The sequence below is a fragment of the Triticum aestivum genome, chromosome 6A (assembly GCF_018294505.1).
Source record: "Triticum aestivum cultivar Chinese Spring chromosome 6A, IWGSC CS RefSeq v2.1, whole genome shotgun sequence".
In the NCBI taxonomy this organism is placed as follows: domain Eukaryota; kingdom Viridiplantae; phylum Streptophyta; class Magnoliopsida; order Poales; family Poaceae; genus Triticum; species Triticum aestivum.
The window spans coordinates 41003795-41025236 of record NC_057809.1 but is presented as its reverse complement, the minus strand read 5'-3'; positions in this window follow the sequence as shown (position 1 = coordinate 41025236).

Sequence of the window (21442 nt, the reverse complement as noted above, 5' to 3'; positions counted from 1 at the left end):
TCAGTCGCCTTGATCCATTCTTAATTCTTTGCCAAGTGAGTTTCTTTACTTGTAAGGCTCCGAGTGACGGTGCGGAGGAGATCTTTGGTCTGACAAGTTATTTGCTGCCCGCGGATTTAGTGGGATCCGAATTTTGGGAAGCGCGCGAGACGGGGGAGGCCGCAGTAATCAGATGAGATAGAGCGGAGCCGCCCCGATCCCCGCGCCACCTTTTTCGCCACATATTGCTCGTGCGGTCGTTACGGGTTTTGACAGAGCCATCTGGGCCTACCTGTCAGCCACTCGGAAGCGGCGTCATATAAGGCGTTGGACAATGCGCCCCATTATCTCTTTTCCTTCTCACGCCTCTTCTCTGCGCTCGCTCTCACTCCAGCGCCACCACGCCACACGCGTCTCGTCGGCGACAATGGTGAAGGAGAAGACAGCGGCTCTGGAGCGGGCAAAGAAGGCGACGGCGAGGTCAAAGGGGAAGGCGACGAGCCGGGGTGGATCTTCCTCGTGGACTGGCCTGTCGAAGGGTTGGATCCAGGGCGACTGGATCCACTTGAGGATCTCCCAAGAAGAACTCGACGACCTGGCCGAGGGAGGGCTGATCCCCTACGACTCGGCGCGGCTTCCGGGGAAGGAATCCGAGCCGCAACCCCAGGAGTGTGAGCGCGTTCTTCTTGCCACCCACGTCGACCGTGGGTTTTCGTTGCCTCCTCATCCTTTCTTCCAAGGGTTTCTGAACTTCTTTGGGGCTCAACTCCACCATTTTACCCCCAACTCAATCGTTTATCTTGCCGCGTTCATTTCCTTGTGTGAGAACTTCTTGGGTTGTCGACCTCACTGGGGTCTTTTCAAGCATATTATCACTTGTCGCTCCCAGACAGTGAAAAAGGCTAATCCTAGTGACGAGAGGACCCAAGTGATCTAGATGTGTGGGGTTCTTGGCATCCAGACGAGGGGAAAAAGCTCCTTTCAGGCCATGATTCTTCCCGATTCAGTTCACGGATGGCAGTCGACCTGGTTCTACTGCAAAGACCAGTCGACGCCAGGGCAATCGACTGGCCTCCCTCCCTTTACCATGGACCGAGTGGAGAAACCCTCCCCTTTGAAGGTGCTCCCGGAGGAGAAGGCGCACGTGAAGGTGTTGGTCAACCGAGTGGTCCAGCTCATTCGTGGCGGGGTCACTGGTATGGATCTCTTGGAGGTCTTCCTTCAGCGGCGCATCCAGCCTCTCCAAGCCCGAGACCACCCGATGTGGATGTATTCGGGTCTAGAAGACTCCACTCGGATCTACCCGGAGGAGGTCGATGACGACACGCTGGAGAAGTGGTTGTCGAGCATTACCGGGAACAAGGACAATCCCAGAGGAGCCAGGAGAGTTCTCCCATTCGACCAGTCGCGTGTGCCAGAGCAGGTCTGATTCTGAGTTTTTGCTTGTAATCCGAATTCACTCGCGCAGCTGTCTGTATTGCGTTGATTGACATTGTTCTCCCTGCTTTCTTTCAGGCCATTACTGAAATGTATTCGATGCCCAACGGGGAGCAAGAGCAAGCTCTGGAAGGCGAGGCGAGTGGTGGAGAAAGTGGCGAGTGGACTTCTGATGGTGAAGGGGATGGTGGAAGTGACGACTCAAGTGATGGGGAAGAAGTCAAGTCGCCTCCTCGCATAGAGAGACGATCCAAGCTTGACCAAGAACGGCCGAGTGCCCGCGACAAGGCAACTGCTCAGGCTGGCCAGTCTTCAAAGCGTCCTCGGGTCTCTTCACCAACCCCGACTGAGAAGGCGCCAAAACACCCCAAAGTTGCAGAGCCGAAGACTCGGAAGGCGCTGCCAAAGATCAAGATCGATATCCCTGTCGCCTCCGCGTGAGTGTCTCTCCTTGTATTCACTCGACGCTCCGCGCTGTTTGTTTTTCTTGTTTTAACTGGACGAACTTTGGAATTGTTAGCGCTGCCACTTCCGGGACCTCAGCTTACAGGGATGATGATGAGGTGATGGAGGATGCGGTCACTTCTAATCCAGGTATGATTTCCGCCATACTATCTTTCTTTGGTCGATTCAACTACATCGTGCATCATTGGGTGACGTGATTTTGGCAATTTGAACATTGCACAGCTCCCAACATTATTGACCTCCCTGATGATGATGAAGAGCCCGAGAGGTCTTTGACGAGGAAGAGTAGGCGAGCTCCTTCAAGTGAGGCGCTACAGTCGACGCCGAGGGCGGAACCAGTCGTTCAGGACACTAGTGACGTAAATCGGGGTTCTGTTACCTTCGTGGAGCCCTTGTCGAGTGCCTTGCCTTCTTCTTCGACTGCTCAGGCCCCTGTCGACCCGCCTTCAGTTTTTGCGACCCATCATGCCCCAGAGGACGAGGTGAATGCTGCTAGGGAAGCCATACGCCAGGCGGGCATTATGATGGAGAAGATGAAGATGGTGCGGGACGCCAGCCAAGCCGCCTATGATGCCAGCTCGGCTCTCCAGAGCAACGTTCAGGTTAGTCGGCTATCTGAAGATTCTTTCCGAAAATCTTTGCGTCTGTACACCCACTGGGTGCGTCGATTGAAGTTTTGGACTAGTGGAGACTACGGTGGACTGCTGGCATCGACTGTAGTCTTTGTATTTTGCCGAATGTATAAACCAAACTAGTAGTTTGTCTCTTCCACTCGACTTCGGCGGGCGGTCGAGTGGGATCAGAACCGGTGGGGGCACGCTAAGTGCACCCACTGGGTGTAGTCCCCGAGACTATGGTGGACTGCTGGCAGTCGACTATATCTGAGTTCTACTTTCTTTTTTTGTCGTTCGCGGGCGGTCGAGTGATAAACCGTGGGGCATAAGTGCCACTTGTAGTCCGAGACTATGTACTCTGTTTGCAGTCGCATAGTCTTAATTATTGCCTTTTTTTGCTGTAACGATAACTCTCCCTTTGATTTCAGAAATCTTGCGATCTTGGAGCTCGCTTTGCTGACTTGAGAAGCAGCAGATTCAACTGAACCTTGATCTGGAGCTGGCCAGGACAGAGCTGCAAAAAGGTCAGAGACAGGCACCGCGGGGTAAGATGATTTTGTCGACTGGTTAGTTTTTAGGCTTGAGTACCTTCTGCTATTCCCGAATCAATCATCATTTCTTTGCGAAAACGAGAGAAGCTCTGGGAAGAAGGATCAGGACTTGGCTGCTGCCCGTAAGGAGGCTGACGACAAGACCGCTCTGGCCGAACAGAAGCTGGCTTCGGTCGGCCAGTTAGAAGAAGAGAATACCAGGCTGAAGACCACTCTGAATGAAGCCAACAGGGAGTGTACACATTGGAAGAAGGATAACCTCAACCTGAACGAAAAGATGGAAGGCATCACTCGCAAGAGGGACGATCTGGAGAGCTACTTGAGGAGCCTCGCCAAGAAGTTGTACATCAAGCTTGAAGGTGCACATTCAGTTCCGACTGGTGTTTTTTTTGTGTCGACTCAGTGTATGAAAATTGACTTATCCTTGGATCGTGAATGCAGAGTTTTGCCAGAACTTTGAAGAGGAGACTGGACGGATCGAACCAGGTTTGGATCCAATCAACTCTCCCGTGAAAGATGAAACTGCCATGAATCTGCTCCGACTGGAATCTCGCATCGACGGTGCCGTGGACTACTTGGCTCGACTGAAGGTCTCCATGTCACGGATCGACCAGGCACTTTGGCCAGAGGCTACGCTCCGAAACGATCTCGAGTCTCTGATGACTCGACTTAACGGAATCCCTGACCGAGTGCAGGAGTGGAAGAAGTCTTCTGCTCGGTGTGGCGCTGATGTGGCTCTGTCCTTGGTTCGTGTCCACTGCAAGGAGGTGCGACAAGACAAGCTGGCAGCAATTAAGGTCGCCAACACCCAGAAGCATGACTTCCGAACCTTTATGGAGACTTTCATCGCTGCAGCCACACGGATAGCCGACGGCGTCGACCTGGATGAGTTCGTCGAGCCTGCCAGCCCTCCTCCCGTGGAGTGAACAAACTCTTATGTCCCACCTTAAATTTACCTCGGAATGCCGAGTGGTTTTTGTAACCGTTAAACTTGGTTGAGCTGGAGGCTCGAGTACCTTGATCTGCGGTCTAGATCCTTTGGATCTTATCTGAACTTGATTTATCGTTGAATATCTTCATGAATTATCTGTCGAGTGGAACTTCTTCTTCACTCAAAATAACTTTGTATTTGTGGTGTAGCTCCGAAGGAGAAGGTAGCAGTCGATTTGCACCTCGTCGTCCTTGCGGATTGGGATGTGTTCCGTACTTAGGCGAGCACTAGGCTGCAGCTAAGCCTCCGAGTGGGAGGTCTGCTCTCCACTCGGTAGGATTTTAAAAACTTAGGCGAGTACTAGACTACAGCTAAGCCCCCGAGTGGGAGGTCTGCTCTCCACTCGGTAGGATTTTTTTCAAACTTAGGCGAGTACTGGACTGCAGCTAAGCCCTCGAGTGGGAGGTCTGCTCTCCACTTGGTAGGATTTTTTCAAACTTAGGCGAGTACTGGACTGCAGCTAAGCCCTCGAGTGGGAGGTCTGCTCTCCACTCGGTAGGATTTTTTCAAACTTAGGCGAGTACTGGACTGTAGCTAAGCCCCCGAGTGGGAGGTCTGCTCACCACTCGGTAGGATTTTTTCAAACTTAGGCGAGTACTGGACTACAGCTAAGCCTCCGAGTGGGAGGTTTGCTCTCCACTCGGTAGGATTTTTAAACACTTAGGCAAGCACTGGGTTGCAGCTAAGCCTCCGAGTGGGAGTCGGGCTCACCACTCGGTAGGATTTTTAAACACTTAGGCGAGCACTGGGCTGCAGCTAAGCCTCCGAGCGGGAGTCCGGCTCGCCACTCGGTAGGATTTTTAAACACTTAGGCGAGCACTGGGCTGCAGCTAAGCCTCCGAGTGGGAGTCTGGCTCGCCACTCGGTAGGAATTTTAAACACTTAGGCGAGCACTGGGCTGCAGCTAAGCCTCCGAGCGGGAGTCCGGCTCGCCACTCGGTAGGATTTTTAAACACTTAGGCGAGCACTGGGCTGCAGCTAAGCCTCCGAGTGGGAGTCTGGCTCGCCACTCGGTAGGAATTTTAAACACTTAGGCGAGCACTGGGCTGCAGCTAAGCCTCCGAGTGGGAGTCTGGCTCACCACTCGGTAGGATTTTTAAGCACTTAGGCGAGCACTGGGCTGCAGCTAAGCCTCCGAGTGGGAGTCTGGCTCACCACTCGGTAGGATTTTTAAACACTTAGGCGAGCACTGGGCTACAGCTAAGCCTCTGAGTGGGAGTCTGGCTCACCACTCGGTAGGATTTTTAAACACTTAGGGGAGCACTGGGCTGTAGCTAAGCCTCCCAGTGGGAGTCTGGCTCACCACTCGGTAGGATTTTTAAACACTTAGGCGAGCACTGGGCTGCAGCTAAGCCTCCGAGTGGGAGTCTGGCTCACCACTCGGTAGGATTTTTAAACACTTAGGCGAGCACTGGGCTGCAGCTAAGCCTCCGAGTGGGAGTCTAGCTCACCACTCGGTAGGATTTTTAAACACTTAGGCGAGCACTGGGCTGCAGCTAAGCCTCCGAGTGGGAGTCTGGCTCACCACTCGGTAGGATTTTTAAACACTTAGGCGAGCACTGGGCTGCAGCTAAGCCTCCGAGTGGGAGTCTGGCTCACCACTCGGTAGGATTTTTAAACACTTAGGCGAGCACTGGGCTGCAGCTAAGCCTCCGAGTGGGAGTCTGGCTCACCACTCGGTAGGTTTTTTTTACAAACTTAGGCGAAACGGATTCGCAGCTAAGCCACCCACTGGGGGATTTCACACGCAAACAAAAGCAACAACAATTATAGGAAAATTTGTAACACTCTTGTCTTTGATAAATAGACTATAGAAGTTTTTCTTATTACATCTCATCCGAGTGAGAATTCAAGTGTGAAAGGGGCGGAGCAGTTCTGCATTCCAAGCTCGTGGCTCATCGATCTGGCGATCGACATTGTAAAGGTGATACGCTCCATTGTGGAGGACTCTGGTAACGATGAAGGGACCTTCCCAAGTAGGAGCGAGCTTGTGTGGTTTCTGTTGATCCACTCAGAGGACCAAATCTCCTTCTTGGAAGGCTCGACTCTTCACATTTCTGGCATGGAATCGACGCAAGTCTTGCTGATAAATGGTCGATCGGATCATAGCCATTTCTCTTTCTTCTTCCAGGAGGTCGACTGCGTCTTGCCGGGCTTGTTCTGCTTCATCTTCGGTATAAAGCTCGACTCGGGGTGCATTGTGAAGTAGATCACTCGGCAGGACTGCTTCCGCTCCGTAAACCAGAAAGAACGGAGTTCTTCCAGTCGACCGATTCGGGGTAGTCCTCAATCCCCACAGAACCGACGGAAGCTCGTCGACCCAAGCGCCTGCTGCGTGCTTGAGATCACGCATCAGCCGAGGCTTTAGTCCTTTGAGAATCAGACCATTTGCCCTTTCTGCTTGTCCATTCGACTGGGGGTGGGCGACCGATGCGTAGTCGACTCATGTGCCTTGAGAGGCGCAAAAAGCTCTGAACTTGTCTGAATCAAAGTTTGACCCATTGTCGGTGATGATGCTATGCGGGACTCCATATCTGAATGTTAACTCTCTGACGAAACTGATAGCAGTGCAAGCATCAAGATTCTTGATAGGCTTAGCTTCAATCCATTTGGTAAACTTGTCGACTGCCACAAGCACATGTGTGAAACCGCTCCTGCCTGTTCTCAATGGGCCAACCATGTCCAGTCCCCAAACAGCGAAGGGCCAGACGAGTGGAATGGTCTTCAGGGCTGATGCAGGCTTGTGCGACATGTTGGAGTAGAACTGGCACCCTTCACACTTGTCGACTATCTCTTTTGCCATTTCATTCGCTCTTGGCCAGTAAAATCCCGCTCGGTATGCTTTAGCCACAATGGTCCGAGAGGACGCATGATGACCACAGGTCCCCGAGTGGATATCATCAAGGATTATCTGACCTTCTTCTGGTGTTATACACTTCTGACCGACTCCAGTCGCGCTTTCTCTATACAACTGTCCCTTTATGACTGTAAAGGCCTTGGATCGACGGACGATCTGTCGAGCCTCTTCTTCGTCCTCCGGGAGTTCCTTTCTCAGGATATACGCGATGTACGGTATCGTCCAGTCAGGGGTGATTGCCAAAACTTCCATGATTAGGTCGACCACTGCCGGAATTTCAACTTCAGTCGGATCTGTGGCACTCTTTGGCTGCGGGGCTTCATCTGTAAAAGGATCTTCTTGGACTGATGGCGAGTGGATGTGTTCCAAAAACACATTGCTGGGGATGGCTTCTCTCTTGGAGCCTATCTTTGCCAAATCATCAGCCGCTTGATTTTTCAGTCGGGGGATGTGATGAAGCTCTAACCCCTCGAATTTCTTCTCTAACTTTCTCACTGCATTGCAATAACCAGTCATAGCTGGACTTCTGACGTCCCATTCTTTCATCACCTGATTAACCACCAAATCTGAGTCGCCATAGACCATGAGGCGACGGACGCCGAGTGAAATGGCCATGCGCAACCCATACAAAAGTGCTTCATATTCTGCTTCGTTATTGGAGGAATCGAAGTGAATCTGGAGAACATATCTGAGCTTATCTCCTCGGGGGGAAACCAATACTACCCCAGCACCGGAACCATTCAACATCTTAGATCCATCGAAGAACATGGTCCAGTGCTCCGAGTGAACTTGAGTCGGAAGTTGCTGTTCGATCCACTCGGCGACGAAATCTGCAATTGCTTGGGACTTGATAGCTTTCTTTGCCTCAAACTTGATATCTAGGGGAAGAAGTTCAATCGCCCATTTGGCCACTCGACCAGTTGCATCTCTGTTGTGCAAAATCTCTGATAGTGGAGCGTCGCTGACGACTGTAATGGAATGATCAGAGAAGTAATGTGCAACCTTCTTCGTGGTCATATAAATCCCATATACAAGCTTCTGGTAATGAGGATATCTTTGCTTTGAAGGAGTCAAAACTTCAGAAACATAATATACTGGGCGCTGAACTTTGAAGGCCTTTCCTTCTTCTTCCCGCTCGACCGTAAGTACTGTACTGACAACTTGTCCTGTGGCTGCAATGTAAATCAGCAAAGGCTCCTTGCTGATTGGGGCAGCAAGCACCGGCTGGGTGGAGAGCAGAGCTTTGAGCTCTGTAAACGCTGCATCAGCTTCTGGAGTCCACTCGAACTTGTCGGACTTCTTCATCAGTCGGTAAAGAGGCAATGCCTTTTCACCGAGGCGAGAGATGAATCGACTTAAAGCGGCCAAGCATCCTGTAAGCTTCTGGACGTCATGCACACGCACAGGACGTTTCATCCGGAGTATAGTACCAATTTTTTCAGGATTGGCGTCGATTCCCCGTTCGGAAACGAGAAAACCGAGTAACTTCCCACCTGGAACTCCGAACGTGCACTTTGACGGATTGAGCTTGATATCATACCTCCTGAGGTTGGCAAAGGTTTCAGCAAGGTCAGTCAGCAGGTCGGAACCCTTCCGTGACTTGACCACAATATCATCCATGTATGCCTCCACATTCCGACTGATTTGAGTGAGCAAACACTTCTGAATCATCCTCATGAACGTGGCTCCGGCATTCTTGAGGCCGAACGGCATGGTGACATAACAGAAGCACCCGAATGGAGTGATGAAAGCTGTTTTGATCTCGTCGGGCCCGTACAGACGGATCTGATGGTACCCGGAATAGGCGTCTAGGAAAGACAAACGCTCACATCCCGCAGTCGAGTCGACTATCTGGTCGATGCGGGGGAGAGGAAAATGATCTTTCGGGCAGGCCCGATTGACATGCTTGAAATCAATGCACATGCGAAGTGACTTGTCCTTCTTGGGGACCATGACAACATTGGCGAGCCACTCGGAGTGGTAAATTTCTCGGATGAACTCCGCTGCTAAGAGCCGAGCCACCTCCTCGCCAATGGCCTTCCTCTTCTGGACGGCGGACCGTCGAAGATGTTCTTTCACAGGTTTAAATTTTGGGTCGACTCGTAGACGGTGCTCAGCCAGCCCCCTGGGAACTCCAGGCATGTCAGCAGGCTTCCATGCGAAGATGTCCCAGTTCTCACGGAGGAACTGGATGAGCGCTTCTTCCTATTTGGAGTCGACCGTCGTTGAGATGTGAGTCGGAGCAGCGTTTGGATCGGTCGGGTGAATGTGAACTGCCTTCGTTTCACCGGACGACTGAAAAGCTGATTCTGAAGCAGGCTTCTTAGCTCGTAGCAACTCACTCGGATCTGCAGTCTTCTGATACTCTTGCAGCTCGACCACCGCCATCTGAGCGTCAGCAATCTTTGAGCCTTTCTGAAAACACTCTTCTGCTTTCTTCCGATTGCCTGTAACAGTGATCACACCTTTGGGACCAGGCATCTTCAATTTGAGATACACATAACATGGTCGAGCCATGAAGCGTGCATAAGCTGGCCTGCCCAAAATAGCGTGATAAGCACTTTGGAAATCCACAACTTCGAATGTCAACTTTTCCTTGCGGTAATTCTTGGAATCACCGAAAACCACATCAAGAGCAATTTGGCCGAGTGACTCGGCTTTCTTCCCAGGAATGACTCCATGGAAACTCATGTTACTGGTGCTGAGCCTGGACATCGGAATGCCCATCCCTTTCAATGTTTCTGCATACAGTATGTTCAAACCGCTGCCTCCATCCATCAGGACTTTGGTCAGTCGAGTGCCTTCGACAACTGGGTCGACCACCAGAGCTTGCCTCCCAGGGGTGGCAATGTGCGTAGGGTGATCAGACTGGTCGAATGTGATGGCAGTCTGGGACCACTTCAGATAATTGGGTGTTGCCGGAGCAACCATATTTACCTCACGGTTAATAACCTTCAGTCGACTTTTGCTCTCAACATCAGCAAAAATCATCAGGGTGGAATTGACCTGGGGGTACCCATCGTCACTATCTTCCTTGTCCTCAACTTTGTCCGACTCCTTTTCCTTATCTTTGGACTGCTTGCCCTGAAACTGCTGGATCAGAAGCCGACACTGTCGAGTGGTATGCTTTGGGTAAATGAGTTTACCCTCTTCATCTTTCTTGGTGTGGATGTGACACGGTAGATCCAAAACATCATTTCCATCTTGGTCTTTAACTTTCTTGGGGTTCCAAGGTCCTTTGGGTTTTCCCTTAAATTTTCCCTGGGTTACGGCCAGGGCCTCCCCAGGAGCGGCTGGCTCGGCTTTCCGCTTCTGTTTCCGACTGGAATTTCCTCCGGTTTCCTGGGCGACTGCTTTATGCTTGCCACTCCGGAGTCGATCCTCATCTTCACCATTAGCGTATTTGGTGGCAATCTCCATCATCCGATTCAGAGACATCTCTCCGGTTCGACCGAACTTCAGATTCAATTCTCTGTACTTAACGCCTTCTTTAAAGGCACAAACTGCTTGATGATCTGGTACATTTTCAACTGTGTGATGCAATGTGATCCACCTCTGGATGTAATCCCTCAGAGTTTCATTCGGTTTCTGCACGCAAGACCGCAATTCCGTAAGGCCTGCAGGTCGCTTGCATGTTCCTTCAAATGTGGTGACAAACACTCGGGAGAGATCCTCCCAAGTGTAAATGCTGCTGGGTGCTAACTGATTCAGCCACGCTCTGGCCGAGCCTTCTAACATGAGAGGCAGGTGCTTCATGGCTACCTCATCGTTCCCACCGCCAATCTGGACAGCCACTCGGTAATCTTCGAGCCAAGTATCGGGCTTGGACTCACCGGTGAACTTACTAACTCCAGTCGCCAACCTGAAGTTGGGAGGAATTACAGCGGCTCTGATGGCTCGACTGAAACACTCCGGCCCTGAAACATGTACTCTGCTACTGGTAGGCGCATCTCTGTCGTGGCCTTCTCGGTGAGCTCTATTCCTGTCGACCAAACCTTGAACGAGAATGGATCTCGCATCAAAGCCTGGTTCCCTGGGGTCGACTGGAATTCTCCGCCCAACACTATGAGGGCGTCTGTCCACCTGCTGTCGAGGCACATATGATCCACTCCTCGGGGGAGGGGTTGGCACTCGACGTCGATCATCACGATCGAATCGGTGATCATACTGCTCATTCCTTCTGTACTGATCACGCCGGTCTCCACGTCCCTCACGCCTCGGAGGCGATCTTGGGCTGTGAGCCGACTGGACTGTATCCGCTGCAACGGATCGACTGTGGATCCTGTTCCGCGACTGAGAAACAGCGGAATTCTGGTCTCCCGCTGCCCGGAGCAACGCTCTGATTTGCAACAAGCCTCTGCCAGCCTCTGACTGGGAGGGCTGAATCGACTCTGCTATACGGGCCGCAGCCGCCAAATTCTGAATCGGAGTACGATATACCTGCGGGGGCGGAAAGAGTTGACGTCGACTGGATTCTGGAGCCCGTTGACGCGCTCGCCCGTCGAGTATTCGCTGGAGATTCTCCAGTCGAGTGCGCTCGGCCAAGTTAGCCAAGCGCGCGTCCTCCAAGGCTCGGGCCTCGGGGGTTTCTCCAACGATAGGAGTGTGGAGTGCATCCATGTTCCGGCGGCGAAGTTCCTCCCGCTGCAACGACGTGAGAGGCTCGGGGAGATACTCCTCGTGAGGACGCGACGGGTCGCCCCCATCCGCGCCTCCGTCAGCGCGGGGGAAACCGGGAGGACTGTGTGGCCCATCGATCACCAGAACCTCTGCAGCTGGGTCACTGCTGTCGCATTCGGATGCGGTCTCTGCGGAGCCAGTCGAACAGGCCGTAGAGGGATTCGTCGGGCTCGATTGCCGCGACTTGTGGGGTGGCCGACTGGCGGGCCACCGCATGCCTCACCCACCTCTGAAGCCTCGACCGACCGGAGCGCTTGCGCCGGCGAGAAACAGGGCGGGGAGATGCCACGGGAGCCGACCGATACTGGGTCGACGGCTGCCGCAGGAGGACACCACGGACGCATGCGCGAAAGTGCGTCGCCCCGCGGACGGGGAGCGCGTCGACGTCGAGTGGAGCCTCCTGAAGCCAAGCGGAGTCGTCGGCGATGAACGTGAGCGCGCCGAGACGGATCTCGCGGCCCTCCACCAAAGCTCCGCCCGAAACCATGATCAAGGAGATCGGAAAAAATCGCAACTTCTCAAACTAGGCGCTAAGACTCCTAGCCCCACGGTGGGCGCCAACTGTCGTGGTTCTAACTCTGACAGTGATGTAGGGGGGTAAGTATGGAGAGGCGAGGTCTTAGCTATGGAGAGGTTGTAAGGACGCAAGGTTTACGAGTTCAGGCCCTTCTCGGAAGAAGTAAAAGCCCTACGTCTCGGAGCCCGGAGGCGGTCGACTGGATTATGTGTGTATGAGTTACAGAGGTGCGAACCCTTGTCTCGGAGGAGGGGGTGGCTTATATAGAGTGCGCCAGGACCCCGGCCAGCCCACGTTACGACGGGTCCAATGTACATTAAGGTAGGGCGTTACTGATAACGCTAGTAATAAAGTGCTATGATGACCATAAAAGCTACTTAATGACCGACCGTTAGCGTGCGGAGTGACTTTAGGTCTCCTGGCCGTCGAGTGGTTGGATCTTGGTCGAGTAATTGCTTCTTGGTCGAATGTCTTCAAGTCTGTCGAGTGGAACACCTCCAAGTCGATTGAAAGGTGATTTATTCTAGAGGTGTCCTTGGGTAGGGCAGTTAGGACAGGTCCGTGAACCTACCCTGGGTACATAGCTTCATCAGCGCCCCCCTTCCTTCTTCTCCTCCACCTCTTTCCCCTCTCTCTCCTAGTCCAACAAGGAAAAGGGGGAGTCCTACTCCCGGTAGGAGTAGGACTCCTCCTGGCGCGCCCCTCTCTAGGCCGGCCGCACCCCCCCTTGCTCCTTTATATACGGGGGCAAGGGGGCACCCCAAAGATACAACAATTGATCATTTGATCTTTTAGCCGTGTGCGGTGCCCCCCTCCACCATAGTCCACCTCGATAATACTGTAGCGGTGCTTAGGCGAAGCCCTGCATCGGTAGAACATCATCATCATCACCACACCGTCGTGCTGACGAAACTCTCCCTCAACACTCGGCTGGATCGGAGTTTGAGGGACGTCATCGGGTTGAACGTGTGCTGAACTCGGAGGTGTCGTACATTCGCTACTTGATCGGTCGGATCATGAAGACGTATGACTACATCAACCGTGTTGTGCTAACGCTTCCGCTTTCGGTCTACGAGGGTACGTGGACAATACTCTCCCCTCTCGTTGCTATGCATCACCATGATCTTGCGTGTGCGTAGGAAAGTTGAAATTACTACATTCCCCAACATTATGGGCCTATAGAACTGCATATAAAAATCCAATGGGTATGTCTCCGTATAAACTGGTCTATGGAAAAGCATGTCACTTTCCTCTCGAACTAGAACACAAGGCTTATTGGGCTATTAAAGAACTTAACTATGATTTTAAACTTGCCGGTGAGAAGAGGTTATTTGATATTAGCTCACTTTATGAATGGAGAACCCAAGCCTACGAAAATGTCAAGTTGTTTAAAGAAAGTGTTAAAAGATGGCATGACAAAAGGATACAAAAGCGTGAGTTTAATGTAGGTGATTATGTATTGCTATACAACTCTCGTGTAAGATTTTTGCAGGAAAACTTCTCTCTAAATGGGAAGGCCCTTACATTATCGAGGAGGTCTACCGTTCCGGTGCCATAAAAATCAAAAACTTCGAAGGCACCAATCCGAAGGTGGTGAACGGTCCAAGAATCAAACACTATATCTCAGGAAATCCCATAAATGTTGAAACCAATGTTATCGAAACTGTAACCCCGGAGGAATACATAAAGGACACTTTCCGGAACATTTCAGACTCCAAAAAGGAATAGGTATGTGGTACGGTAAGTAAACCGACTCCAACACAGTTTTAAGGCAATATTTCTCCACTTTGGAATATTTAGAAAAATAGAAAAATAAGCAGTAGTCCGGGAAGGACACGAGGGTGGAGGGCGCGCCCTACCCTACTGGGCGCGCCCCCCTACCTCGTGGGCACCTCGTGTGCTATCCGGACTCCATTTTCGTACACAACACGTATTTTGGTCGGTAAAAATTCATTATATAATCTCCCAGGGGTTTTGACTCCCATATCACGCAAAAATCTCCTGTCTTTGTTTCGAGTTGTTTTCTGTCAGGGTTGTCAAGGCCAGGCACTATGTCGTCTCCCTCCTCCTCCAACCATGAGGGCAATGATGCTTGGCTAATGAAGATAGAGCTGAAGAGAGAAGAACCTATGGAGATCAACAAGGATGAAGGGATCAAGAAGGCCATGGAGGACCAAGTTCCAGCAACAGAAGACACCCTTCACCTGCATCACAATCTTCTTACCCCAACAGAAATCGAAGCTTTCAAGATGATTGAGTTGGCTCGTATACAAAATAAGTATCTCACACGTGAAAATATTTTGTTGAAGGAGCATATCATCGCACTCTACGGCATTAACCGCAAGTTAGAAGACCTCCTACGCTTGATGTGCGACTATCCATCATCAACAACCCCACCTTCTTCACCAGCAAAGGAGACATAATCACATGGGTATGGGGACTCCACTTGGCAACTGCCAAGCTTGGGGGAGTTCCCCAATATCGTACCACCATCACTTTTATCTTTACCATTTTTCTTAGTTCGATCCTTTTGGTAATATCTTGATCTAGTAGAATAAAAGTTCTTAGTATGATTTAGTTATGAGTTTTTCTTTATTATCCTTCTATGTAATCGAGTCCGTGAGCTATATAATAAAGATTAGTGTTGATTCAAGGGCTTGCTTATTTTGCCATGATCGTAAGTGAATAAAAGAAAAGAGAAAGAAATAAAAAGAAACAAAGAGATCATGTGAGTCTTATGGAGAGTAATGAGCTCACATAGAAAGAGTATGATGAATAAAAGTTGTTGAGGATTGACAAACACAGTTTTGGTCATCGTTGCAATTAATAGGAAGTAATAAAGAAAGAAAGGTATTCACATATAAATATACTATCTTGGACATCTTTTATGATTGCGAGCACTCATTAAAATATGACATGCTAAAGAGTTGATATTGGACAAGGAAGACAACATAATGGGCTATGTTTTCTTATATCTAAGATGAATTATATTGTCTTGGATCTTCCAACATGATGAGCTTGCCTTTCCCCCTCATGCTAGCCAAATTCATTGCACCAAGTAGAGATACTACTTGTGCTTCCAAATACCCTTAAACCAGTCTTGCCATAAGAGTCCACCATATCTACCTATGGATTGAATAAGATCCTTCAAGTAAGTTGTCATCGGTGCAAAGCAATAAAAATTGCTATTTAAATATGTATGATTGATTGGTGTGGAGGAAATAAGCTTTATACGATCGTGTGATATGGAAGTAATAAAAGGGACAGAGTGCATAATAAAGGTCCATATCACAAGTGACAATATAAAGTGACATTCTTTTGCATTGAGATTTTGTGCATCCAACCATAAAAGCGCATGACAACCTCTGCTTCCCTCTGCGAAGGGCCTTTCTTTTACTTTTATCTCCTACATTGCATAAGAGTCATGGTGATCTTCACCCTTCCTTTTTACACTTTATCCTTTGGCAAGCACAATATGTTGGAAAGATCCTGGTATATATGGCTAATTGGATGTGAGTTTTCATGAACTATTATTGTTGACATTACCCTTGAGGTAAAATGTTGGGAGGCAAAACTATAAGCCCCTATCTTTCTTTGTGTCTGTTTAAAACTCCATACCCATAAGTATTGCGTGAGTGTCAGCAATTGTGAAAGATTATATGATAGTTGAGTATGTGGAGTTGCTGAAAAGCTCTTATACATTGACTCTTTCCTATGTTATCATAAATTGCAACTGCTTCAATGACGGAGATTGTAGCTTGTTAGTTTTCAATGAAGTTTATGATTCATACTTGATATTGTGATTGAATTACTACTCTAGCATAAGAGATTATATGGAAAGAATTATATAAGTTGTTGTTCTAAGAATGATCATGATGCCCTCATGTCCGTATTTTATTTTTATCAACACCTCTATCTCTAAACATGTGGACATATTTTTCGATTTTGGCTTTTCGCTTGAGGACAAGCGAGGTCTAAGCTTGGGGGAGTTGATACGTCCATTTTGCATCATGATTTTATATCAATATTTATTGCATTATGGGCTGTTATTACACATTATGTCACAATACTTATGCCTGTTCCCTCTTATTTTACAAGGTTTACATAAAGAGGGAGAATGCCGACAGCTGGGATTCTGGGCTGGAAAAGGGGGAAATATTAGAGACCTATTCTGCACAACTCCAAAAGTCCTGAAACTTCATAGAAGATGTTTTCCAAATATATAAAAAATACTGAGAGCAAGAACTTCACCAGGAGGGCCACACCCTACCCACGAGGGTGGGGCACGCGCCCTACCCCCTGGGCGCGCCTCCCTACCTCGTGGGCCCCCTGGTGGCCCTCCACTGGCCATCTTCTACTACATGGAGTCTTTCGATGGAAAAAAATCATAAGCCATCTTCTCAGACAAAACTCCGACGCCACGAGGCGGAACCAATCTAGAACTCTGGCGGAGCTGTTCTGCCGGGGAAACTTCCCTCCCGGAGGGGGAAATCATCGCCATTGTCATGATCAACACTCCTCTCATCGGGAGAGGGCAATCTCCATCAACATCTTCATCAGCACCATCTCATCTCAAAACCCTAGTTCATCTCTTGTATCCAATTCTTGTCTCCAAGTCTGGGATTGGTGCTAGTGGGTTGCTAGTAGTGTTAATTACTCCTTGTAGTTGATGCTAGTTGGTTTAATTAGTGGAAGATCATATGTTAAGATCCTATATGCATATTAAAACCCATCTGATTATGAACATGTTTATGCTTTGTGAGTAGTTACTTTTGTTCATGAGGACATGAGAGAAGTATTGCTATTAGTAGTCATGTGAATTTGGTATTCGTTTGATATTTTGATGAGATGTATGTTGTCTCTCCTCTGGTGGTCTTATGTGAACGTAGACTACATGACACTTCACCATTATTTGGGCCTAGAAGAAGGCATTGGGAAGTAATAAGTAGATGATGGGTTGCTAGAGTGACAGAAGCTTAAACCCTAGTTTATACGTTGCTTCGTAAGGGGCTGATTTGGATCCATATGTTTCATGCTATGGTTAGGTTTACCTTAATACTTTTGTTGTATTTGCGGATGCTTGCAATAGAGGTTAATCATAAGTGGGATGCTTGTCCAAGTAAGGGCAGCACCCAAGCACCGGTCCACCCACATACCAAATTATCAAAGTACCGAACACGAATCATATGAACATGATGAAAACTAGCTTGATGATAATTCCCATGTGTCCTCAGGAGCGCTTTTCTCTATATAAGAATTTGTCCAGGCTTGTCCTTTGCTACAAAAAGGATTGTGCCACCTTGCTGCACTTTATCTACTTTTGTTACTTGTTGCTCGTTACAAATTATCTTATCACAAAACTATCTGTTACTTATGATTTCAGTGCTTGCAGAGAATACCTTGCTGAAAACCGCCTATCATTTCCTTCTGCTCCTCGTTGGGTTCGACACTCTTACTTATCGAAAGGTCTATGATAGATCCCCTATACTTGTGGGTCATCAGTGAGGCGCGAGTCACTAATTGGGATCCCCAGATAAGTCGTGGGGAAAGAACCCATGCGGCAGTTAAGCCGGTCCGCAATGCCCTGGGCCTCCTCCGGGGGGATCCTAGAATCATCACTTTGCTCTTATCGAAGTTGATGGTAAGACCGGACATCTGTTGGAAGCATAGGAGGAGAAAATTCAGGTTGGCAATATCGGACGCGGAGCCCTCAACCATTATTCTGGTGTCGTCGGCATATATATTGGAGGAGGGATACCCCACCCCCTCCTACTAGGTGTGGGACCATGCCGTGAATGTGACCGGCTGATTTGGCCTTGTCAAGAATGTCCGCAAGAGCGTCAACCACCATGTTGAACAAGAACGGTGAGAAAGGGTCGCCTTGGCGAACCCCACATAGTGTGGGGAAGAAGGGGCCAATCTCACCATTAATGTTAATAGCGGTCCGACTGCAGGAGACAAGCTGCAAAACTCCGGTCACCCAACGGTCATCAAAGCCCTTGCGGAGTAATACTTCCCGAAGGAAGGACCAGTGAACAGTGTCATAGGCTTTATGGAAGTCGAGCTTCAAGAAGACCGCCCATTGGTGCTTGGAGCGGACTTCATGAAGGACCTCGTGGAAGACCAACACCCCATCCAGGATAAAACGACCCTGAATGAAAGCCGACTGATTGAGGTGAGTGATCGAGTTGGCTAGCAGGGTCACCCTATTGGCGTACCCTTTGGCCAGGATCCGGAATATAACATTGATCACAGTGATAGGTCGGAATTGGCGGATGTCCGTCGTGCCCGGAACTTTGGGGATAAGAGTTACGACCCCATAGTTCAGGCGCCCAAGATACATGGTCCCCAAGAAAAACTCGCCGAAGAGAGCCATGACCTCAGGTTTGATGGTCTGCCAGAATGCTTTAAAAAAGGACACTGGCAGTCCATCCGGCCCCAGCGCCGAGGAGGCGTTCATGCCCTTAATCGCCGCGAGGACCTCCTCCTCGGAGAACTGGGCAACTAAGGTGGCATTGTCCGCATCAGACACAAGCTGGGTGCCCGACCAGATGTCGGTCGCCAGAGCGACCCCACCCCGAAGGGTGGGGGAGAAAAGGGCTTTGTAGAAGCCATCTACATGTGCCCGGATGTGCTGGGAATCACCATCCCACAAACAGTGGATGGAGTTCCGACGTCGCCGCCCATTTGCGATCGCCTGGAAGTATGTTGTATTAGCGTCGCCCCGCAGCACCCATCGCTGGGTACCGCGGAGCCTCCAGTATGCTTATTCATCCGTATAGATGGTGGCGAGCTGATCCTCAAGATCATATCGCAACATCCACTCATCCGGGGAGATCCCGGAAGTGTCCGTGCGGGAGTCCAAGGCCTGGATGGCAGATAGGAGGGCTTTTTTGCATTCGTGGAGGTCCCGGCCAAGGTTAGCGCCCCACCCCTTCATAAATTGGCGGGCGAGCTTGGCGCAAAACTGCCAAGAGTCCATAGACGATATGGACCGGTGGGGGGAGGAGTGCGCAGAGGTCCACTTGGCCGCGACCGCCTCCCTGAAGCCCACTTGGTTGAGCCAGAAGAGCTCGAACCTAAAGCGAGGCGGGGTGGGAGGGTGTTCGTCGGCGGTGGAGAGGAGGAGAGGGACGTAGTCTGACCCAATCCGGGTAATCGCACGGAGCGAAGCCAAGGGGCATCTAAGTTCTCATTCTGGGGAGACTAGGACGCGGTCCAGGAGGGAACACGTTGATATGTCTCCAACGTATCTATAATTTATGAAGTATTCATGCTATTATATTATCAACCTTGGATGTTTTATCTGCATTTATATGTTGTTTTATATGATTTTTGGGACTAACCTATTAACCTAGTGCCCAGTGCCAGTTTCTGTTTTTTTCCTTGTTTTTGAGTTTTACAGAAAAGGAATATCAAACGGAGTCCAATTGACGTGCAAATTTTTGACAATTTTGTTGGACCAAAAGAAGACCCCGGAGTAAAAGAGTTGGGCCAGGAGAGTCCCGGGGCATCCACGAGGGTGGGGGCGCCCCCCCCCAGGCGTGTGGGCCTGCCTCGTGGACGCCTCGAGCACCTCCTTGAAGTGAGACCAACGCCAAAAATTCCTATAAATACAGAAACCTCGAAAAATTAACCTAGATTGGGAGTTTCGCCGCCAGAAGCCTCTATAGCCACCGAAAACCAATCTAGGCCCTCTCTGGCACCCTGCCGGAGGGGGCCATCATCACCGGAGGGCATGGAGGAGGATCCTGGAGGGGCCATTATCGTCATGAAGGCCAAAGACCAGAGGGAGAACCTCTCCCCATCCAAGGGGGAGGCCATGGAGGAGGAAGCACAAGGGGGAGAACCTCTCCTCCTCTCTCTTGGTGGCACCAGAGTGCCATCGAGAGGGGAATCATCGCTGCGGTGATCGTCTTCATCAACATCACCATCATCATCACCATCCTCATATCTTTTACGCGGTCCACTCTCCTGCACCCTGCTGTAATCCCTACTTGAACACGGTGTTTTATGCCACATATTATGATCCAATGATGTGTTGCCATCCTATGATGTTTTGAGTAGATATCTTTTGTCGTTGGGTTGATTGATGATCTAGATTGGTATGAGTTGTATGTTTTACTTTGATGTTGTCCTATGCTGCTCTCCGTGTTGCGCAAGCGTGAGGGTTCCTGCTGTAGGGTGTTGCAATACGTTCATGATTCTCTTATAGTGGGTTGGTGAGTGACTGACACACAAACCCGAGTAAGGGGGTTGTTGTGTATGGGAATAAAGAGGACTTGATGCTTTAATGCTATGGTTGGGTTTTACCTTAATGATCTTTAGTAGTTGCGGATGCTTGCTAGAGTTCCAATCATAAATGCATATGATCCAAGTAGTGAAAGTATGTTAGCTTATGCCTCTCCCTCATATGAAACTGCAATAGTGATTACCGGTCTTGTTAACGATTGCATAGGACAATTACGCACACCAATCCACCATTATTCCACACTCGCTATTTATAATATTTACTAATATATTCTAACTTTATGATAACAACACCTACTTTTATATTTTAGCTCTCCGATATCATACAAAGTTATCCTCTTCATACCCACAACATAGTTTTATTTCTCGTTGCTAGTTGGAAGCAAACGTTCGGTGTACGTAGAGTCGTATCAGTGGCAGATAGGGCTTGAGAGAATATTGATCTTACCTTTAGCTCGTTGTGGGTTCGACACTCCATACTTATCACTTCCACCTTTGGAAATTTCTACGATGATTCCCTGCACTTGGGGATTATCAAGCTCTTTTCTGGCGCCGTTGCCGGGGAGCAATAGCGTGGGGTTGATATTCTCGTGTGTGCTTGTTTGCTTTCTTCACTAAGTAGATTTTGTTTCTCCTTTTTGTTTATGTTTAGTTGTGGGTGAAACATACAAAAAAAATTAAGATTGAAAATACAAAAAAATTACTTGCCTCTCATACCTAAAAAGTTTTTCAAAAAGAGAAGTGATTGGAAAGTTATGCATTGAAGAAGTGAGGGTCGACCATGAGCACTTGTGTTCATGCTCACGGAAACAATGTAGAATTTTTCATGGAAGTTTCTCTGTAAATAATTATCCCCTTATATATATCCATTGTATTAAAAAAAATGTGCCAAGCTTTGGTTTTAGGATGATTAGATTGCTTGTTTACTATGTGCAGAACAAAAACAGAAACTTTGGCTGTAGCGCGTGATTTTATATTTTTTACTGGAAAGTCAAATGGGTCTGAAACTTTCTGAACACTACTTATGTAAAAATTGTTCAAATTGTCAAATTTATTTCATAATATTTGGAGTTACATAAGTTTACTAAACCTCCAGATTAC